The sequence below is a fragment of the Mya arenaria genome, chromosome 17 (genome assembly GCF_026914265.1).
Source record: "Mya arenaria isolate MELC-2E11 chromosome 17, ASM2691426v1".
NCBI lineage: Eukaryota > Metazoa > Mollusca > Bivalvia > Myida > Myidae > Mya > Mya arenaria.
In genome coordinates this window covers 20019859-20041992 of record NC_069138.1, presented here as the reverse complement: position 1 = coordinate 20041992, position 22134 = coordinate 20019859, and the positions used below count along the sequence as shown (strand labels likewise).

The window sequence follows — 22134 nt, the reverse complement described above, 5'->3', positions numbered from 1 at the left end:
TGGCCTTCCCATTGGAAAATGGCTTTTTCAAGCTTTTCCAATTGGAAAACTGGCTCTATTAAAATTGTGGGAGAATTTGGAACATAATTTTTAAAATTGAAATTGACTGTTTAATTAAGAATATTTTACACTCATTACATGAAAAATAATATATTCATTAAAAATGAAGAACCGATAGATTCATTTAAGGCATTTGTTTGCGAATCCTTCCCATGAGTGAATCTTTCCAATTGGAGGATTCCCACATTCAAAGTGGGAAAGTATGAACATTGGAAAATTCCAATTGGAATATTTGGTTAATGGGAAAATTCCAATTGGAGAATAAAGTTCAGTTTTAAAATGGGAAATTTCCAATTGGAAGGACAGGTAAGATTTTGTAATGGGAACATGTAGGAAATGGGAATAAAGAAAAATATTGCCATATTTAAAGCAAAAATTAGCAAAATGACACTTCTTACAATGTCCTTACCTGTCAACTGTCGACTTATCCATATTCCTCATCGCTGTTATACTATACAATGGTTAGCATGACGTCTAACCATCGTATTGCTTCATTAACCCTGTATCAGATACTAGTACAATTTTTTATCCGATTGAAAAAAAGACAAACAAAAAAATCCATCTTTCATCAATGTCACAAAAACGCTGTCGTTAAGCTTGATTACAAACATCTTGCCATTTAACCGATTATTTTCAAGGTTAAAGGCAACTAAAATTTGGTCAAGAATTAGCATTAATGAAGTTCTTTGAAGTCGAAGATATAAACTTTTTTACACTTCTATCTTTGTTAAAGACCACATGATTATGTTCATATATTTACACAAATTATAAAGGAGTCGGAGAGGTGATGGAGATCTATTGTATGAAAAGGCTTAATTTATGGTATTTATGGGTAAAAATAGTGAAGGAACGACTCGCCATACTGTCATTATTTCATGTACATTGTGCTATATGAAATTATTCTCGTTCACCAGAGTGATGGTGCCATGCGTTACACATTTGATTTATCACTATCAAACCTCTTGTAAATGAGAATGTGTGAATATGGTGTTGATAAATCAATGAATGGGTTAGAAAATAAACATTTTGAATTTTGAAAAAAAGAAGCCTGAACTTGAAGAATACTGCCATGACTAATGAGATGCAATGTGCCAGGCCGCAAAAGTTTTATCAGTGAACATATTAACAGACAATTAAGATATTACATTCAAACAGGGAAAAAGTAATATGAAAACCTATCGCTGTCGCTAAAGTAATGCACCAGTCAATGGTAAGCATCCCCCACCCCAGGTCCGGGGGGACAGTCGATGGTTTTGTGTTCGCGCCAAAATAGCGGGGAATTGGCCTTGGACCGACTGTGTAGCTCAAGGAATTTGGTCGAAGCGCTAGCGGTTTAAGCGCCCGGCGTGCGCCACCTCTAAAATAATCGAAGTTTACTGTTTTCATCAATATCGGAGAAACAAAGGTAATAAAATAAGCTCATAATGCACCATTTCCGACTACATACATGAGGGAGTAACCCCAAATTCCCGTAAAACAGTTTATGCCATATACTTTCGGTTCTGAGGGAGGAGCACATGTCAAAAGTTGCGCCCCTAAGTTACTACCCCTCTAACATCAATTCCTGGATCCGCACCTGCGATGTGCCATGTTTCCGCAACCTGGGAGATTTAACAAAAACGCTTCTGTTTCTGGGGCTGTGATTACGAAGTTCGTAATCACTGCTTCTGCTGTAATAAACCAAGATGATACTTGACTTCTACTACTACAAGTTACCTAGATTCACGTGCATTATTTAGCACGTTATTGCTATGTGTTTCACAAGATTTATACCATGTGTACTGCTAATATTTAGCATTCTCAAACATTTATTGTTGAATAAGATTTTAGCTGATAGCTATTTTCTATTTGTCTGAAGATGATGAAAAACATAATCTTATATATTCAACCTCAAGTCAGTTTCCTAGTCTGAATTTTGAGAGGATACAAAAAGTATTCCTGGTGGGTACAACCTTTAAGGTAAAAGACAGACACAAATACATGCTACCATACTTTTGAGAGGCTTTGCAGTGGATTTTAGTCTGAATTCCAGGGAATATTGGTCTAAAGTCCAGCGGATTTTGGTCTTAACAATATCAACATTTATTATTTAAGACTACATACAGAAATTTGAATGCATATTTACTTATATTTATTTAATGATCTAGAATACATACAATAAAAGAATAAATAATATATTATGATATTATAATCAATTGTCAATGCATATGATAAATAAATAATACATAAAACAAGAGGGCCATGATGGCCCTAAATCGCTCACCTGAGTAAAAGAGTTTAACCTTTGTTATTAATATAGCTTGTTTCTCAAAGAATATTGAACAAGAGCTGTCAAAGTATGTGACAAATGCCCCCCAATGTGACATTGATCTATGAACAACTACATAACAAAAGCACCGCGAAACGGAGCATTATACGCCCGAAGAAGATTCGGCTTGAGGTCCTTTTAATGTAGTGATGATTTGTATAAAGTTAATTGAAAATCGCTTTATTAGTTACCAAGTTATGGCCCGGACACGGAATTGCTAACGGACGAGTAACAAAGATGTGGCCCGGACACAGAATTGCTAATGCCCCCCATGGTGATTCTAGTCTTTGAGGTATGGACCTGGAAATTGCGCGCAACACATCCTTTTAATGTAGTGATGATTTGTATAAAGTTATTTGAAAATCGCTTTATTAGTTACCAAGTTATGGCCCGGACACGGAATTGCTAACGGACGAGTTACAAAGATGTGGCCCAGACACAGAATTGCTAACGCCCCCCCCCCATGGTGATTCTAGTCTTTGAGTTATGGCCTGGACATGGAATTGCTAACGTCCCCCCACGGTGATTCTAGACTTTGAGGTATGGACCTGGAAATTGCATGTGACATCCTTTTAATGTAGTGATGATTTGTATAAAGTTATTTGAAAATCACTTTATTAGTAACAAAGATGTGGCCCAGACACAGAATTGCTAACGCCCCCCCCCCATGGTGATTCTAGTCTTTGAGGTATGGACCTGGAAATTGCGCGCGACACATCCTTTTAATGTAGTGATGATTTGTATAAAGCTATTTGAAAATCGCTTTATTAGTTACCAAGTTATGGCCCGGACACGGAATTGCTAACGGACGAGTAACAAAGATGTGGCCCGGAAACAGAATTGCTAACGCCCCCCCCCCCATGGTGATTCTAGTCTTTGAGGTATGGACCTGGAAATTGCGCGTGACACATCCTTTTGGACACGGAATTGCTAACAGACGAGTAACAAAGATGTGGCCAGGACACAGAATTGCTAACGCCCCCCATTGGTGATTCTAGTCTTTGATTTATGGCCTGGACATGGAATTGCTAACGTCCCCCCCATTGCTAACGGACGAGTAACAAAGATGTGGCCAGGACACAGAATTGCTAACGCCCCCCATTGGTGATTCTAGTCTTTGAGTTATGGCCTGGACATGGAATTGCTAACGTCCCCCCCATGGTGATTCTAGACTTTGAGGTATGGACCTGGAAATTGCATGTGACATCCTTTTAATGTAGTGATGATTTGTATAAAGTTATTTGAAAATCACTTTATTAGTAACAAAGATGTGGCCCAGACACAGAATTGCTAACGCCCCCCCATGGTGATTCTAGTCTTTGAGGTATGGACCTGGAAATTGCGCGCGACACATCCTTTTAATGTAATGATGCTTTGTATAAAGTTATTTGAAAATGACTTTATTAGTGACCAAGTTGTGGCCCGGACACGGATTTGCTAACGCACCCCCATGGTGATTCTAGTCTTTGAGGTATGGACCTGGAAATTGCGCGCGACACATCCTTTTAATGTAGTGATGATTTGTATAAAGTTATTTGAAAATCGCTTTATTAGTAACCAAGTTATGGCCCGGAAACAGAATTGCTAATGCCCCCCCATGGTGATTCTAGTCTTTGAGGTATGGACCTGGAAATTGCGCGTCACATCCTTTTAATGTAATGATGCTTTGTATAAAGTTATTTGAAAATGACTTTATTAGTGACAAAGTTGTAACGCCCCCCCCCCCATGGTGATTCTAGTCTTTGAGGTATGGACCTGGAAATTGCGCGCGACACATCCTTTTAATGTAATGATGCTTTGTATAAAGTTATTTGAAAATGACTTAATTAGTGACAAAGTTGTAACCCCCCCCCCCCCCATGGTGATTCTAGTCTTTGAGGTATGGACCTGGAAATTGCGCGCGACACATCCTTTTAATGTAATGATGCTTTGTATAAAGTTATTTGAAAATGACTTTATTAGTGACAAAGTTGTAACCCCCCCCCCCCCATGGTGATTCTAGTCTTTGAGGTATGGACCTGGAAATTGCGCGCGACACATCCTTTTAATGTAATGATGCTTTGTATAAAGTTATTTGAAAATGACTTTATTAGATGACAAAGTTGTAACGCCCCCCCCCCCCCATGGTGATTCTAGTCTTTGAGGTGTGGACCTGGAAATTGCGCGCGACACATCCTTTTAAAGTAATGATGCTTTGAATAAAGTTATTTGAAAATGACTTTATTAGTTACAAAGTTGTGGCCCGGACACGGAATTGCTAACGCACCCCCATGGTGATTCTAGTCTTTAAGGTATGGACCTGGAAATTGCGCGCGACACATCCTTTTAATGTAGTGATGATTTGTATAAAGTTATTTGAAAATCGCTTTATTAGTTACCAAGTTATGGCCCGGACACGGAATTGCTAACGGACGGACAGACGGACAGACAGACGGACAGACGATGGAGGCCATAACATAATACGACCCTTCGGGCGTATAAAAAGTTTATCTTGCCTTTATGTGTCAAATACATATTGCAAGTTATATTAAATTGCCTCTGAGCAAAAAAAACAACAATCATACTAAATGACAGCCAACACTCTTTATGTCCTCATATTCAGCATTCCATTGTGAATAAACACTTTGTGTATCTTTCACCTTAGAGGTAGGGACATGGGTCTTGCACACGACACATTGTCTTGGTATGTTGAAAACATATGGCATTTTCATTTTAAAATCTGTCCATATAAGAGAAAGTCACAGCGCGGACACGACAGCCTATAATTTCCTTCAGGTTGCCATGGCAACCAGAGTTCTGCAAGGAATTAATTTTTTTTAACAATTTTGAAAAAGCACCAACCAAGGATCATTCTTGGTTTCATCAAAATTGCCCAAGCGGTTTAGGAGAAGATGATTGTAACCAATTGTTGACACTTTTCCTTTAGGTTGCCATGTCAACCAGAGTTCTAAATGGAATTAATTTCTTTGAACAATTTTGAAAAAGCACCAACCAAGGATCATTCCTATGAAGTTTCATCAAAATTGTCAAAGCGGTTTAGGAGAAGAAGATGATTATAACCAATTGTTGACATTTTCCTTTAGGTTGCCATGGCAACCGGGCCAAACAAAATTATGTGAACAAATTTAAGAGAGGTCCATGCAAGGACACTTCAATCCAAATTTGCTGAAGATCTATCAAGGGGTTCATGCGAAGAAAATGTTATGTTTTTTTACTAATTTTAGCTCTGGTGGCCCTTAAAAGGGGCCAAACAAAATTATTTGAAAAGACCTGACAGAGGCCCATGCTAGGATGCTTCAGACTTGAAGATCCATCAAGCAGTTAATAAGATCAAGTTGTTTAAAGGTTTTTCTATTTTTTGCTCTGGTGACCCCTAAAAGGGGCCAAACAAAACCATTTGAACAAAGTTGAGAAAGGACCATGTAAGGATGCTACATATCAAGTATGGAGTCATTCTGACCTTTACTTTCAGAGGAAAAGATGTTCAGTGACAAGACAATGTAAAAACAAATGACCCCTGAGCAAGGCCAATTTGACCCCGGGACAATAATTTGAATACCTTTGGTGTAGGTCCACTAGGTAACACTATATACCAAATATGAAAGCTCTAGGTCTTATATTTTGGAGAAGAGGATTTTTAAAGTTTTATTATATAAGACTATATAAAAACAAATAACTTTCAGGGCGGGGCCAATTTTGACCCTGTGGCAATAATTTGAACAACTTTGATAGAGGTCCACAAGATGATGTTGTATACCAAATATCTATTCTCCTGGCCTTACGGTTCTGGAGAAGAATATTTTTAAAGATTTACTATATAACACTACGTAAAAACAAGGACCCCCTAGGCGGGGTCAATTTTGACCCTGTGGCAATAATTTGAACAAATCTGGTAGAGGTCCACTAGATGATGCTGTATACCAAATATCTAAGCCCTGGGCCTTACAGTTTCGGAGAAGATTTTTAAAGATTTACTATATAACACTATGTAATGAAACTAGTGACCCCTGGGGCGGGGCCATTTTTGACCCCAGGAGAATTTTCAAGGTTCTAGGCCTTGTGGTTTTTGAGAAGAAGATTTTTAAAGTTTTCCCTATATAAGTCTATGTAAAACAAGTGACCCCCGGGGCAGGGCCATTTTTGACCCCAGGGGGATAGTTTTAACAATTTTGGTAGAGGACCACTAGATGATGCTATATACCAAATATTAAGGCTCTAGGCCTTGTGGTTTTGAAAAATAAGATTTTTAAAGTTTTTCCTTTCCGTTGCCATGGCAACCAGAGTTCTGCATGGAATTCCATTCTTTGAACAATTTTCAAAGGGGACCACCCAAGGAACATTCCTGTAAAGTTTGGAAGAAATTGGCTAAGCGGTTTATGAGGAGATGTCGTTTAAAGTAAAAGTTTACGGACGGACGGACGACAGACGGACGCCGGACAAATTGTGATCACAAAAACATTTACTTATTAATTATTATAGCACTGCGCATAGTAATATACTTTTCATTTTTTCATTCCCCCCCCCTTCCCCCCCCCCCCCCCCCTGGGAATATATGGCATACACAAACCAAACTTATACTCTCAATTGTTTCAAATGAACATTATTATTTATTAACTATTTTGATTCAATTAGCATTCACATTTAGTCAAGTCACCATGATTTGCATTTGAATTTTTGCTATTTGTAACATTAGACATACCTTATATACTTCATTTGTACCAAAATTAAACAAATAACGATCTGTATTATAAGATAGCACAATTTGAAAAAAAGAAAAAAAAAAACTTTTATTACTTAATTAATTGCTTAAACAATAAACATACATTTTTCCATCCTTTTTTATGAAATTCAAAAGCCATTGCATTACTCTTCATATTGACAAACAAGAAATAAAAATAGTTCATGTATGTAATCATCTATTTTATTTAATTTAAACAATCATTTGATATCATTATAATTTAGTTCTTACAAATCATGTAAGTAATTTCACTTTCAATAAATTGAGAGTTAATAAACAGTCACATGACAAATTCCTTTTATTGGATCTTCAATGTCAGATGGAAAGCTATTATTAAGGACCCAAGTGATGTTTGTTCCTGCATCTGAACTGCCTAATTGCAGCCAATTTTGCATTGAATGTTACATATTTGGGTTAATTAAGGGCTATAATCCCTGTCCCGACAATTTTGAAGATAGAACTTAACAAAGTTATTGACTGGCTAAAAGAAAAATATAAATTGAGGAATATAGGCAATGTAATCTTTACAGATATACAAAAATGATTCGCAGATACATATTTAGACTTATCGACATTTTACTTAATATCAAAAGGTTCTTACAAATTATTTATAATATTATTCTTCATATACATACACATTATTTAGTAAACAGTACTGTTTCAACAATTCAAACAAATACATAGTTACAAATGAAATGTTGCTGTATTATGGCAAACACTTGGTGTTCTATCAGTACTTTAACTGAACTGGAACCTCAGATCAACCCATAAAGAAATGGAGTCTAGTAACTTCCCACTCGCCTGCCTCTTGGAACAACTGGGCCATGATTTTACCAGTTACCAGTAAGTGTTCTTTTAGACCATCATGTTGGTCAAAAATGTAATCAGACAAATCAAGACTGTCCGTAACTGGAAATCGGACCTGTTTCAATACATAGGCCACACTTTTTTTATCCAACTCCTTCCAAATGATGGGTAGTGACATGGACATTCCTCAATCTAACTTCTGCAGTGACTTCATTCATTCCTTTAGTCAAATACGGACAGTGTGAGCTGTTGAGATAGACAGCTCCTGTGACATCACATTTTATTGTGAAGAATGTCCAGCATAGATGGCTTGTCATCTAATGTAGCTAATATGTCCGCCCGGTCAGCTCAATCGGTAGAGCGTTGGACTCTGAATTGGACATCCCGGGTTCGATTCCCGGGCGGACCAGGTGACCTCTGTTGTGATTGGTTATGAAATCCTTTCTACGACCATTCGCACTGTACCACTGCACCTGGCATGTACAGAAGCTGTCAGTTCCTTGCAGAGGTGAAGGCACCTAGTACTGGTTCTGCCCAGGATAGGTGTGGGTGGTTGAACTGTCACTCTGGGACCCTTCAATGTGCTCACGCCGGGACCCGGAGTATAAACTACTAACACCACCACCTGGCAGCCTGCTCTGAAGCTTGTCCATAGCCCCATATGTGTGGCCAGTCATCCATTATCCCCATTTTAATGATAATCTGAAAATAATCCCAAGCACATTTATATGCATATTTATTATATCATATCCGCTTCTATACACTTATCTTCTCTAGGATGTTCAAACAGGCTTGATGTGACAATACAAAATGTGAAGACAAATCAACAGTGAGATACAACAAGTATATTGAATTTTCTGTCTGATTTAAAATGATTTGTAATATAAACAGGACAGGTGAAACTTCCTATTCGACAAATATCTTTTTTTTATTGTCATTTCCAAGCATTTTTTATGATAAGATTATTTAATATTTCACAACTTAAATACTATCAGGAAGTCATAAGATTAACCATCTATATATATATAATAAATCATATATATATATATATATTTAATATATAAAAACAAGTCATTATACAATTGATATACACAAATTAAAAAGGTATTTATACTTCTGAAACACTGTTGCACAAGCCACTGGGCACAAAGAGGTTGATGAAGGTTTTCCTGATGCCCTTTGAGGTTTCCCACAATAATGAGAAAGATGACCTCTGAGAGAGATGGTGGTTATTTCCTGAAACATTAAATTTATACATGTTGTATATAATTTAAAAAAAGGACACTTGACAATATACAGAATGCTGTACATAAAATTCATAAGTCCTATAAATAAATGCTTTTGAAAAATTCCAGAACATATAAACAGCAAAACCCAAAACCTCTTGATTTTGTTCTCAATTGGCCAACAGAGGAAGTATTTTTTTTTTCAAGAATCCATGAAAACCAGTGATATAAAACTGCTGACAAAAAATTAGATCATGCATTTTTCTTTAACTGTTAGTAATAGTTTAACCCACAAAACATTGGCTTTCAAACGAAAATATGCAAATCTGCGATATGATCTATGTCAGCAGTCTTTTATCATTGGTTTGCAGATACTATTAAACCCAAAAATTTGCTCTTTCCAAGACAAAAAAAATAAAAAAGTTGTAAAAACGGTAAATTTGTGAGAGTGCATGCAGCTTTAATAATAATTAATATATTCTTGTAATGAAGCTGTTATGTGCTAAAAATAGAACCCAATGAAAAATAAGCATATCCTAATAAGCCTAGCTTTAATATTATGAAGTATTTACTGAATCAAATAGACATATATAGGCAAATGACTGAAAAGCTACCATAATTAAAGCTGCACTATCACAGATTAAACATTTCGACAACTTTTTAATTTTTGTCTTGGAACAAGCCAATTTTCGCTACAATCCATGGAAACCAGTTAATAAGACTGCTGACAAAAAATTAGATCGCGGATTTTTATATTTAAGTTCATAAATTGATGTTTTATGCATTTTTCTTAAACCGTTAGTAAGGTTTTAAGCTCTAAAACATTTTCGAAAATATGAAAATCTAAGATCTGTTTTTTTATCAACAATCTTACATCAATGGGTTGCAGATATTTACGCAAAAATTTGCTCTTTCCAAGACAAAAATAAAAAAGTTGTAAAAATGGTAAATCTGTGAGAATGCAGCGTTAAGAGTATTTTTTAAACTTATAATGAAAGTCATTTGCATTTATTTTACATAAGCACGAAAACTAATGTGTTATTTATTCTGAACTCCTTTATAAAAATGTAGGACAAAACATCCCATGTCATTTTTGACTAAGGGGACAAAACACGTCCAACCCATTTAGACAGGGTTGACAAAACAACCCAGATCATTTTGACATGGTGGACAAAATAACCAGGAAAATATTGGCAGTTCAAAAAGTTAAGACCCCCCTCCCATCCTACCAACACTTGAAAGATTAAAACTAATTGGCCATTATCAAGATGTGTTTTATTACCCCCAATAAACACCCTTTTTCACTTAATTTATTAGGTTTAGAAATGTTACTATGGAGATCTTTATCACAGCATAAGGAAGACACAGTGACTTTAATCATAAGGATTTGCTACAAAGCTACAGTACAATATTAAGTTCAGCATTATGATAATCCTTACTTCAAAACACTCTTCATAAAAAGGTGTTCAAGGCCAAAATCTAATATTCATATTCATTACAGGCTGCTTTGCATGACAATTATTAATTTCAGATATTTGCTTTAAGCAATTTATTTTTAATTATAAAAACACTTTCTCATAGTTTTCAGTTTTCATCTTCTTTTTGATATTGACATGTTAATATTAAAGCGGCCTCATGTGTTTTTAATATTTATGTTAGTCTTATATTAAAGCTGCAACCTCACAGATTGAACGTTTTGACAACTTTTTTTAAAAATTTTGTCTTCGAACAAGCGAATTTTTGCGTAAATATCTGCAAACCAGCGATAAAAGACTGCTGACAAAATATCAGATTGCAGCTTTTCATACTTCCATCCAAAATTGATGTTTTATGCATTTTTCTTAAACTGTTAGTAGCAGTTTAAGCTGTAAAACATTAAATTTGGAATGGAAATATCAAAATCTGAAATCTAATCTTTAGTCAGCAGTCTTTTATCACATAAGCAGGTATTTACGCAAAGAAATTCTAATACATAAAGTTTAAACAAAAAATAAAAAAGTTGGAAATCAATACATACACAAGTTGACTAACATATATTTTGAATAATAAACCTTAAATTACTTTCCAAAGAATGCATTTAAGGAAAAGTTACTTACTGAAAACAAGACTGTAACAATGCATGTATTTTAAAGTGAAAACGCATATATATTATGTATTTTAAAAATGTAATCCTTTATACTTTTTACTCTTTCTGTTTTTAAAAAGGATGTAACCCTAACCGAATCATTTTATTTTTGGCCCTACTATAACACAATCAAGAATTTAGCCCCACATTCCAGAATGCAGGGCTTAAATTGTGTTATCATTTTGATCACTGACATGACATCATTGACAAAATAAGGATTCAAAAATCTTTGTTTCCGCCCAACTGACCCTATTTTCATCCTTCTGATCCTTTTTTGTTTTTGGTGTTTTGATCAATATGTGCTTTTTTAGTAAAGACCTTAATAATTCCCTGATATAGGTCAGTTTGCCAAAGAAACATGGTCCTAAAAAAAACAACAGTTACCGTATGCCTACCTTTTTTGATATTTAAATGGAAACTATGAATACTTTTTTTTGGCCTAAGCAACAATTTTTGTTTGAAGCCAGATGTGCATACTGTGTATTTTTTTACTTAATTACATTGTATTGTCTGCGAATTACCAATATCAAATCCATTGTCCTATTTAACAGGATAATGGTTTTGATATTGGTCCCATGTATTATCATTATAAAAAGTGTAGGAATTTTATTCAAGACCATTTGCAAGATGTGTCATGTTTGGTGTCAATATTATGCTTGAATTATCATATTTTATATTTGTCATTGTTAGATATTTAATTTGTATAAAAAAATGAGCAATAATAAAACCTCTAAAGTTTTTTCCTCAGTTGGTAAAAATTACACCTGTTGTTGGGTTAATAAAAGTCTGCTTGCCTATGGCTCCATTATGGCTTGACCCTGTCACACCCCCTAGTGTGACTGATACATATTTGTGAGGCCAAAGGGGGATCTATCTTCATTGAATGTCAGTATTTATTTTAGCTCCACCCCTTTTACTTGACCTGGCATCGCCCCTTTCACTGAACCTGACATCTGATTGGCTGAATGAATATGCCTTTTAAAGGTTTCCTTATGACTGACAGCCCCCACCCCCCACAGAGAAAGACTGGTCATTTGAGACAATCACTATCATATTTTGAAAAGGCGGCTATATGCATGACTATGAATTGGCTTGTAATTGATTTAAGATAATGATCATTATCTGCAGTTATGCACTTAAATTCATAAAAAATTCATGTTCCTTATACTATGAAAATTTTGGAAGAAATACATGACTGTCAATTTAGAATTGAACTTAATTTCCATGTAAATATCCTTAAATTGTATAACATGTCGAAGGCAAAATGTAGATTTTCACAGACTGATACAAAAATTTTGCTAAAAGGCATGTTCATTTTTTCAAGATAATGACATTAATAGAAGGTTTCTACTTTGTGTAAGGTTTTCTGAATTTAAACATTTTTTTTTGTCTTCAAGTCTCTTAACATTACCAAATAAAAAGAACTGTCCTCCAGTTTGTATTATGTAGAATAAGATGTAATTTGGAAGTAACTGTAATTTGTTACAAAGATGGTTTAACCAAAACTTAATGAAAATCCCACATTGATTTCGTGCATTTATATATATATATATATATATATATATATATATATATATATATATATATATATATATATATATATATATATATATATACATATAGCCCGGAATAGTTGTAGCCCGGAATTATAGCTATTCTAGTTTTTCCGACCTAATCCTCCGGTACAAACAAAATTAAACCGTTGTAATATACACACATTACTTCGGAAACAATAGAGTCATTGGACTGTCAATAGCTCGAAATTCACCTTTTATTTGTTACTTCCGGGCTATATGTATTAACATAACAGGGTTTTCCCATGCTGGTACAAATAAAAGGCGAATTTCGAGCTATTGAAATTCGTGTAACAGTCCAATGACTCTATTGTTTCCTACGTATAATTCTGGGCTACAACTATTAAGAGCATATACTATCACACTCATCTGATATATTGGGGATTAAATTTATGTACCAGTACATTATCTTACAGAATGATAGTGATAGTCATTATCAAATTATTATCCTGATTAATAAGTAAGTTGTTGAGTGAAAACTATTTTTAAATTGAGACAATAAGGTGGATGACATGTTAAGTTATTGAAAGCTTTGAAGATTTTATACAAAAGTTATAAGTTGTCTCAATTTATGATTTCGAAAACCATTAAATTGGCAGGCCTAAGCATCATGAGCCACTCACAGACTTTGATGGAATTGGTAAAAGACAAAAAATAAATATTTACTTTCTTAGTGTTGCAATGCAAAAGATACTAGGCCTACTTTCTATCGAGTAAAACATTCTTAATATATAAAGCTTTTTTCCATTTGCCAAATAATGGAAAATTATTTGAACTTGATTTTGAAAAATAATTATTTTTTATCCTGACTATATAATCATTTAGTCTTTAAAACAGACTCTCTTCCTTTTAAACTCTAAAATATCTTTAAAAATAAAATAAAATACATTTAAACCCATTAAGATTTAATTAATTATTTAAACAGGCCAGTCTGCACTGCCTTTTCAGTAAGGATTTTAGTCAAAATCATATCTTCGTAAGAACAAGACAGTACACCATAGGTAATTATGACCCCCCCCCCCCCCAATAATTATGCATATTATGCATATTTGTATACATGTATTAGCTAGACATTATACAACGATAAGTGTATTGTATATATTAGTGAGCAAATAAATGCATTAATAAATAAATAAATACAGATTTATACTGGTAAATAGATTTATAAATATAAATATTTTAGGAAAGATAAACATTAGATAAAAAATATTATCAAAGCCTTTTTAGCCATATTGTATTGGCTGGTGGGGTTACTCAAAATTACCGTGCATGGTCCGCTTACAACCAATTAAATATTTTCAATAGCTCTGAGAATGATTCATACAATCTTTGATATGATGTCAGTTTTTTTTACATGGCATGGCTTGACTTGATCAATATAAATTTTATATTATATGACTTGCACAATTCACATGACTTTTCATATATATCCTTTAAGTTTTGTGTGATAATAGATCTTTGATCTAAATTTGTGATTCAAAACTTAAAGATACATATATATATATATTTACTGCTTCGGAATCACACTTTACACACAAGACATGTTAAAATAGATTATTGTACTCACTGTTTTTTAATTTAAGTTTATTCATCAAACTCTGTCACTCTAGCTGTCTCTGTATTATCAGCATCACACATCAACTAAAAAAAAATAATAATAAGAATTATAACAAGAAAGGTTCAAGTAGTTAAAAAATATATGGGCTGTCATTGGACATATAATATAACAATTTACCATGATTCCATGAAATATTTTTACAAACTAGCAAACCTGAACTCTTTAGTAATTTTTTACATCTTTGTGAGATTTTGCATAAAGCATCTATCTAATTCTTTGTTAATTTACCACATTAAAATTAAAATATATTGATTAACTGTACTTTTATTTATTTTATAAATATCTTATATGTTGTGCACCAGTCAATTGTAACCCTGGCGCCCCCAGGTCCAGGGAATAGCGGGGACTTTGACTTTCGGTCCAGCCAACCCTGGGTCTAATCCCCTCCCCTGCGGGAACGAACTGATGGTAAAACCCCGGCCAAATGCCCCTGCACACCAGAGACTCTATATAAGGCCCAATCTCGGCTAAATTTGGCTCAAAGACAAAACCACTGCGGTCACCCGGCCCTGCGTGGCCACATAGAAAGTAAAAACACGGCCAATTCCCGACTATTCCCAGTATACCCCCGGACCGGGGGGGGGGGGGGGGGGCGTGGTTAGTAACCGTTACAATTGACTGGTGCATTGGTACAATTGACTGGTGCATTGGTTATAATAACTGAGAGGCCTCAAAGATGCTCACATGACTGTGACCTTTTAGCAGATTAGAACAAAGAAAGGATTTTTAAGAAATATACTCAATGAAACAGAGTAAAACTTTATTCAGGGGCTATACACCGTATGATGAAATAGCGAAAGAAGAGAAAATTGTCGAAAACTGACATGAATTTGGTATCAATGTGTACAATGCATTGAAACTAACTAACTGAAGTACCACATAGTTTACAATTAATTGATTTTTCACATTTTTTTTCCATAAAAAAGATTACTAGGTGGGTATACCTAGTATAATTAATTTTTATGTGTGATTGGCTAGTCGATGTTATCACTTAATGTTACCAAGCTAGGTATATATTAAATCAAATAAATAAATGTAAACTTTCATAGCAGTGGATACAACACTGGACTGCAATTTTGGCGACCACAGTTTGAACCCGGTCTCTGTTATTTTTTCTTTACATTTTGATATTTTTTTACCAATTATGATATCAAAAGGATAAACATTTTATTGAATAATTGTCCTGTATACTGGGACTGACCCTACTGTTTGTATAGTCCATTGGTTAAAGAAAATAGATTAAAAAAGAGAAAAAAATAATTGTAAAGTGTGTGTTTAAGGTAGCACTACCCTAATGAAAACCTCCACTTGAAATGCTTCATTTTAATGTTTTATCCTTTATTGTTAAGCACATACCTACACATCTTTTGTGGGTTCATGTGAGCAGTTCAACTTCAAAGCAACCCAGAAGCTGACATACATGCCATATCCCCCGGAGGGGGAAAAATCCCCCGGAATTTCGACCCATCCCCCGGTCTCCCGGAGGGGGATGAAAATCCCCCGAAATTAAAAAAAGTGTGTTTAAAATTACGCAAAATTATCACAGGGTTTAATTATATATGCCTGTTTGCAGTTATAATGCCCTTCTTGTCTTAATTGGATTATCAACTGATGGTGTGTTTTAACAACACCAATTGGGTGACACTTAATAAGTCAGCAGGGCACATTTCATGCATTGTTTTGATTGAAACTGTCAGAATTTGCATAAGAAATGTCAATTAGACTGGTCAGATAAAAGGACGATTTTCATTGGTTAAAACTATAGGTTTTATCCAATCAGAGAGGATGTAACAAATTAAAGTGTTTAAACATGTGTCATTGTCATCAAAATGATTTATGATTTAAAGGTGACAGTACATTATTTGGTAAAGAAAAGGATTAAAATAACTAATAGACAATGCTGTTCTTTGTTATGACCCACTAATATGTTTACATACATGACATGACCTTCATCTCAAATATCGGAAAATAACAGAACTTCCAGAAGAGAAACTGAAAGTAGACAATTCGGATGAAATGACTTTTATTTATTTTAATATTATGGTGGTGATGTTTTTTATTTTTTGATGAATGCCAAAAGATGATATGTTTATGAACTTAAACAATAAATTATGCATTTGCTTTTTATCAGAAGCAAACAAATCTGACTATTTGGGAATTGAAATGAAAAATATTGATAAATCATTCCATTCTCTCTATTAGTCTGAAAGTCATCATTTATGATCATAATGAGCAGATTTTGTATCCAATTTTAGAGGAAGGTAAGCCCATTAAATTGTCTCTGAAACATATTTTTCTGTGAAGTATTCTATTTTGCAAGTGAGTGCTTTTATTATGCAATATGGCTGTGTCTCATTAAAATATAGATGAAGTGCTGGAAAAAGGGGTAGACAAGGTAAATTGGCACGTGTGTCATGCCCGTAATGCTACATGGCGATGATGAAAATTCTCTGGTATGTGACCCAAATCCCCTTAAATTCTGGACATAATCCCCTCGGGAGTCTTTCAAAATTATGGCAATTTGTTTTTGTGTACTTGCGTCTTAAAATACTTTGAAATTTTGTCAAATTAGACCTGCTAAAAAAAAACCCTGAATACTACCAAAATCCCCCTGAATTTTCAGACTTTTGAACATTAATCCCCCTGAATGGTCTCAAGAAAATATGGCATGTTTGGAAGCATCTTTTTATTTTCCATTTCATTAGCTTACATTTTTCAACAGTAGTTTTATTAGAAAATAGTTATTTTCTTATACCGAAGGTAAAACATACTGTTGTTTTTTTTTTGCATAATGTTCCTAAAAGTTTAAAGATATTTCATATTGATAAGGAACAGGTCATGAGTATTTTTTTAACTTGTTGATTTCGCTGTAAAATGACATTCACAAGCTAAATCTTAGTAGACCAAAGCAGGGTTAGACACTAACATTTTTCACAAGGTAGTCCCTCGGACTACTGGATCCCAAATCTGGGTAGTCCAGCAAAAACTATGGTAGTCCATAAAAATGCAAGCCTGCAACGGATTCCTTCAGTGTTTTGTGAGACTTAGCCTTCTTAGAACATTGTCAGTATAACCCTTTGATTGGTCATGATTTTTATCTGTTTCAATCTTAAAATTTCCACATTCTTCAAAACAATATTTGGCCATTAAATTTAATTTTAAAACCAAAAAAAATGCTAAAAACTATGCTAAAATACCTCAGATTAAAAATCTAAAAACCATGCTAAAATACCCCATAATCTGTCACTTTCAGGAAAATGTTGCAATAAATCACTTGACACTAAAACACCTCGACTGAGATCGTTGCTAAGTTATGGCACAAATGACAGACATCCTACTGATAAACAATATTTGATTATTGGCATCCTACTATTCAGTATTCTTTGTTAATCTAAACAACATATCATATAATACTTAAAAAAACATGATGAAATAAATTCCGAAAGTGTTATTAATTATTTTTTGTATGGGAGTAAGATAACAATTAACATGACGCTGCCTGTCACTCAAACTAGCGTCCAAATTAGGCAGGGCTTATCAGTTGCCGTTGCTATCCGCCATGACCTCCGACAATCCTCACATATCAACAGTAGTGTAATTACGCTGTTATATATATTTAACACAAATTATGTCTCATAATTGAGAGATAGTAAAGACAGTTTAAGAAATCCGAAATACTGACATTTTCCCTTTATGCCGCTAAAATTATAATTGATAACAAGGGACTGTTTAGTAGACTAATTCAATTCTCAAAATGTCTTAATGTAAACGTACATAATATACGTATATTTCCGTTTTAATAGCCTTAAAATAAGAGATATCATTATGAGAATTAGTGTACAATATTGATGATATATTGCGATTTAGTTTGATTTTGAAATTTGTCTCCTTATTGTGCGAAAAGTTTTAAAACCGAGGCATATACATTTGCATTTAAGTTTGTTTGACATATTAGTGAAAAAGACACCTCAATTTATGTGAGTTACATTTTTTTATTAAATTTAATTAAATATCTGATATATAGCTTAAGGTCACAAAAAGTATATACGTATAGATAAAACAAAATCATATTTTAAAATGATGCAAATCAAAGTAAAAACCTTTGCATGTATAATGACTATGGTCGTTTCAAAATTTCTATGCTTATTGTTAGAACAGTTTTGCATGTAATTTAAAACGGAAATTTATTCATTGAGAGAAACAATAAGGTAGTTATATAAATAATGATAATAATGCATTACACTTGTATAAAACAGGTGATTCTGAATCGAAAAAGGAAGAAAAACAGCGAAATCCATTGAGTTTTGACAATGGATCTATACAAACATCTTTTTTTGTTGATTTTCGGATAGGAAATTAATACATGTTTTGTTTCCCTTTATTTGAGTTTTAAAATAGAGACTGTTATTGTACTGTAACAAAATTCCGATGTTATTTAGAAATAAATTATTTTAAAGTCTAGACATTTTTCTACCTGAATTATACATTGCATACAATTAATAATAATGAACTTATTTAATGTTATACTTGGTTTTATTGCTACGTTTTACCATGTTCCATGCATTTTTTATCTGATTGTCATTTATAACTTTTGTATTATTATCGTCTGCTTCTGGGTATTTGTCGGAGGTCATGTGACACTGTAGGTGTAGCCTTATCGCTATCGGCGTGGTGTTAATTGTTATTGGCCCTAGCTTCAATGTATAAAATGTTACATTTTGGCGCGAAAATTAAAGCACACAACTCTGTCATCGTCTGCACTTACACTGCATTATACCTGTTTTGGCAGTATGATTAATTTATCAGCTGTTCTTCTAAAAGCCAGTTTAAAAGATTGCATAAGCCAGACATAATATTCCTTCTGTTTGCTTTAAATAAACACCGACATTTGACAATACCCTAAACCATAATAATCATGACGTATTTTCAGAAAATCTAAAAATAGTTACAACCGTCAAGTGTTTATCTGCATCGTATCTTTCATTGTTTTTGACTGAAAATGCAAGGGATTTAGAAAATCTGCCACTTGGACCCAAATCTACCTTGCTGACATTTAAGCAGAGGTGCACATGTCTGACGATTAAAACACACCATAGAGTGTGAAAATGTTTTTTTCCCTTTCTAAATAAAGACATTCTACTGACTGGTTTAAACATTAATCGAAAGGCTATACGAAATGCGCGCGAAATTCGGTTAACAGTCCATGTTGTCCGGAACTGCCCGGCCATCTTCGGCAAGCTTTACAATGAGTGTTTACCGGTGATAATCGGCTTCTTGACATCACGTTTTACGCAAGTTTAAGCGTAATAAAGATTTTATGCTCAATTAACTGATGTGATATTTACTTTCTTCTAGTAGTCCGACGGACTATTGACTTAAAATGTCTTGTAGTCCGACCATAAATCTGGTAGTCTCGGACTACCGGACTACTGTTAGTGTCGAACCCTGCCAAAGAATTGTACGTTTACGGATTTTTGTATCTTTTTTGATATGGCAAATCCTTCACATACAAATTGTTTAGTATCAAAAGTGGGTAGTTATTCCGATCGGGATTCTGGGTTAAAGCATTTAATATCTCAAAAATATCATAAAACAAGAAATATTACCAGATTATGTAATTTTATATCAGTTCCATACATAAAAATGTCATATCCTATGAATAATTATGAGTTTGACGTTTATTTTTCATTTCTTGCTGTCAAAACATAGCGATATATACATGAAGGGCACCTGCAAGGCTTCAGGGCACAATTTTTAAACAATTGGAACATTTCGGCCATGGCTGAGTTGTTACGATTGTATTTTCGAGGTCTATCTAGAAGCTTGTCAGTGGTGGCCGAGTTATTACGATTGGGTCGAGTTGTTCCGCTTGGCATAATTGTTGTCTGTGTCAGTCAACTTTTGTTTTATTGGAAAGGTAAATAATAATATGTTTTAATGCAAAATAACTTTTCACTTACATGGTAAAGTATGAATATAAACCTTTATGATCAATTTAAACCATAAAATACTTCACTTAATACAATTTCAATATTTTTCAAAACACCCCCGGTTTTTGCACAAACCCGTTTAGACGTTACTGGCTAAGGTCACAAATCCGAACACTTTCTGATGTTTTTTACAATTATCTTGGAGAGTTTATGTTGTAGTAAGTTAAACTTTCGTATGAAACATCTTTGGTTCATGTGAAAACAGCTGTCAAAGTACAGATTCACGATCTCGTCAATATTATGTCGAAAATCGTTCAATTTTATGGATAGTAAATCACCCTTCAAAATACGCTATGGAGGGCACAAATACCGAACACTTGAAAAGCGAAAATACATGGTCATACAATTATAATTAAAAAGTATGCTATATTAAATAAATGGCATTTTTTAGAAAAATGCTTAACAAAACAAGATGAAACTTTGCAAGTGTGACCAAGGCAAGCCTCTGTATTTATCTAGATCATCGAATAATCGATCACGGTAAACAAACGCGTGTTTTAGCCGGTGTTCAGGATTTGTGCCCTGTCAGGAAATGTACCGTCAACCAGTAAGGATTGGAAGAATGTATTACACGTCTATAATTTTAGACTGGGGGGGGGGGGGGGGGGGTAGCTACAATAATGAGCAATTAGGGATACTTTTTTTTATTATTTTGACATTTCATGTGTATCCCTGTAACTGCCATAGTCTTAAAATCGTCAAAAGACCCATTGACGGTCATTTAGGTGGACTATGGGGGGGGGGGGCATGGTAACAATTGACTGGTGCAACCACTGGGACACCATTTTTTATTATTTTGATATTTCTTAAAATACTCGTTGACGGCTATTTAGGCAGAGTAGCCCCACTCCTTGTCGAAGTGTGGATAAGAAGAGGACTGTTTCAAGTGAACGTTCTTAACGAGATGTCCTACTTATTGACTGTTTATATATTCAAAAATCAAGACAAAAAATTAAATGGAAAAAAATAAATGACTTACCAATGGGTGTTTGAGATATCCATTTGGCACCACTTTAGTGCCATTCATCGCTCTTCAAAGCTCCATAAAACAAAATCATTCGTCTAACACATTCCCGACATCTTAACACAGATGGTATTGATTACTGTGACATGTTGGTGTTAAACCGGTTTGAAGGTGCATTCACTCGAGTAATAAAGTCAAAGATGCACTCTTAAGTACTGCCAGATAAGGTTTACCACAATTAATAATGTTGTTTCAATATTCCTAAAAGAATGAATAAATGTCGAAAACAATGGTTCTTATGAAGGATATCGAGTTAAATTTGAAAGAAATGAGCATTACACACGGTATTTCTACCTTATGAGACTATAGTAGACCACAATAAATCTTTTAGCATTTACCAATCATTAAATATTTTTTGCGCTTTCTGCTATTAGAAACACGGTTACAATCTTGTTATCAGTAATAAATATTTTCAATAAATGCATTATTTAGTATGTAGTTAAAGGTTTATCAGTCACAATTGATGTTTGTTATATATGTGTATGTATTGATTTTGAATAACAGTGTCACTAAACAAAAAATAAACAAATTTACGCAATTTCACAACCTTTTTTCCAGTTCTTCTGGATTACCCTGTATCCCCTGCCTCGAAACGAAAAGTTAACTTGGACGACATCGGTACGTTGTGGTTGTGGGGGGGGGGGGGTCACCCCCCCCCCCTTCT

The 22134-nt window shown here is 34.2% G+C and overlaps 1 long non-coding RNA gene across 1 annotated transcript; it reads right to left on the bottom strand.

Annotated features, from left to right (window-relative positions):
- Positions 1-7141: 7141 nt before the first annotated feature.
- LOC128223716 (uncharacterized) lies at positions 7142-21641 on the bottom strand. Its single transcript, XR_008259332.1, has 4 exons — positions 21426-21641; positions 14406-14479; positions 9028-9149; positions 7142-8615 (listed from the first exon to the last, which is right to left on the bottom strand). It is a non-coding gene; the product is annotated as an uncharacterized LOC128223716 (long non-coding RNA).
- Positions 21642-22134: the final 493 nt, after the last annotated feature.